The 2,501-nt window shown below is 32.8% G+C and overlaps 1 pseudogene; it reads left to right on the forward strand.

Annotated features, from left to right (window-relative positions):
- Positions 1-323: 323 nt before the first annotated feature.
- On the forward strand, positions 324-579 carry LOC120862010 (annotated as a pseudogene).
- Positions 580-2,501: the final 1,922 nt, after the last annotated feature.

Raw genomic sequence — 2,501 nt, forward strand, 5'->3', positions numbered from 1 at the left:
TTATAAGATGTGTAAACATATACATATGTCTTATACATATGTATAAGACCACATATGTCTTAAATGCTCTGTTTGTATTTTCATTAATTATAGCAAAAATTAATTTGTATTTCCTAATAACCAATCATGTCAAACATCTGTTCCTTAAACCATTTGCCCTCATGAATATATGGTGTATTATATCTTTAGTGAAGTGTCTGCTCAGACACTTATCCATTTTATCCATTTCTCTTATCCATTTTAAAGTTATACTTTCATACTTTTCCCTTCTTCTTGCTTGTTGCCACTCCTTGTTCCAGCTGTGCTCTCTGTACCTCATCACCATGCCTCTCAAAATTGAGGAAATCAAAGACTTTCTGCTTAGTCAGGCAAAAGGATGCTAAATCTGTCAAGATCAATAAAAACAAAGATAATGTGAAGTTTAAAGTGGATGCAGCATATACCTTTACACCTATTTGTTCATCATAGACAAAAAGAAAGTGCAGAATTTGAAACAGTCCCTGCCTCCAGGTTTGGCAGTGAAGGAACTGAAATAAACCACACACACTGATTTGAACTGTATTAAAATTTTAAAATTCTTGAAAGAAATTAGACTTTTGTCTTATTAAAACTTTGATAGTCATTATATATTCTAGACACAATTACTTTATCAGAAATATGTTTTGGATACTTTTTATTCTCTTAACAGTGTCTTTTGAACAGGAGACAAATTTTTACTGAAGTCCACTTATGGAATTTTAAAAAATTATTAGTGCTTTTTCTCTCCTAGGAAATATTTGTCTAACCCAGGATCACAAAGATTTTTTGTTTGTTTTCCAGATTTTTTTTTTTTAAACCTATGATTAGCTTCAAGGCTTTTTGTTTTTGTTGTGTTGTTGCCTGAATGCATCAGCCTCATAAGTTGAGAATTCTCCTTTCTTTATTAGCTATTAATTGACCACAAATATGTGGTTCTATTTCTCAGTTCTGTATTCCATTCATTGATCTCTGTTTCCACCATGTCATGCTATTGGAATAATGTGCTTTTAAAGAAAGTCTTGAAATCAAGCAGTGTGAGTACTACAACTTCATTTCTCATTCTCAAAATTATTTTTTGGTTAATCTAAATCCTTTGTTTCACTATATAAATTTTAGAAATGTTTAGGCAATTTAAAAAAAAAAAAAAAAACAAAGCTTGCTGGTGTTTTGATTGGATCTTGATGGCACCCCACTCCAGTACTCTTGCCTGGAAAATCCCATGAACGGAGGAGCCTGGTGGGCTGTGGTCCATGGGGTCGCTAAGAGTCGGACACGACTGAGCGACTTCACTTTCACTTTTCACTTTCCACTTTCATGCATTGGAGAAGGAAATGGCAACCCACTCCAATGTTCTTGCCTGGAGAATCCCGGGGACCGGGGAGCCTGGTGGGCTGCGGTCTATGGGGTCGCAAAGAGTCGGACACGACTGAAGTGACTTAGCAGTAGCAACACTGAGTGTACATCAGTTTGAAGAGAATATTATAAATATTCCTTCTCATAATCCATGAATGAAGTATATCTCACCATTTATTTAATTTTTTTTTGATTTTTCAAATCAAATTTTACAGCATGTCATATACAGATTTTGCACATATTTTGTAAGGTTTTTCCCCAGATGTTTCATGTGTTTTGATGTTATTCTAAATGGTGCCATTTTACATTTCAGCCACACACACACAATACAGATGCCGGTCTCCTCTCTCCCAAGGGCTCATCGCTTTCTGAAGTTAGCTCCGTTATCTTTCATTCTCCTGAAAATTAAAAGCAAAAGCAAAAACAAAACCCCAAAACTATAAATGTATATCTTATCTGGTTTGTTTTAATTTTTAAGATTAGGGTAACAGTATCTTTTTCATTTCTAGATCATAACTTGAGGCAAACATATCACTTTCATATTATGTCAACATTTTGAAACTGAGGATTGTACACTTATGCTTTACCATCTAATTCATCCCTCATCTCTTGTTTATCTACTATTTTGTGTCTCTATGATAATAAATTTTGATGATAAGTGCTCACTAATAACTTATATTAATGCTGCTATTGGTGAAAAATAAAAAAGAAAACTACTGAAGATGGAAAAAGAAAGATACAAGATCTGTGTTATCACACAAATAATCTTGAATAGACAATGTTGTATTTTGCTTGATTCATGTTATATTTTAATCCTTTTATGTTAGTTTTTATATTAAATATTTCCAATAAATATACAGAATTTAAAAAGCTAATTTACTAATAATATCACTGAAGACGATTTCATCAGTGAGGACTTAAGAACGTATTCAGTGGTACTGCTAAAATTCAGAGCGTGAGGTTCAGGAAAAGAATTCAAATTAGCAGTTTACACTGTAAGTTTGATGATAATCAGGTTGTATTTCTTGGGATAATACAAAAGAATTTGGAGGAAAATATCCTACAACTTCCTCTTAGTAAGTAGCTAACTGAAAGATTGAAAAGAAAACAATGAAGGAGCTTATTATATT

The sequence above is a fragment of the Oryx dammah genome, unplaced genomic scaffold (genome assembly GCF_014754425.2).
Source record: "Oryx dammah isolate SB20612 unplaced genomic scaffold, SCBI_Odam_1.1 HiC_scaffold_3, whole genome shotgun sequence".
NCBI lineage: Eukaryota > Metazoa > Chordata > Mammalia > Artiodactyla > Bovidae > Oryx > Oryx dammah.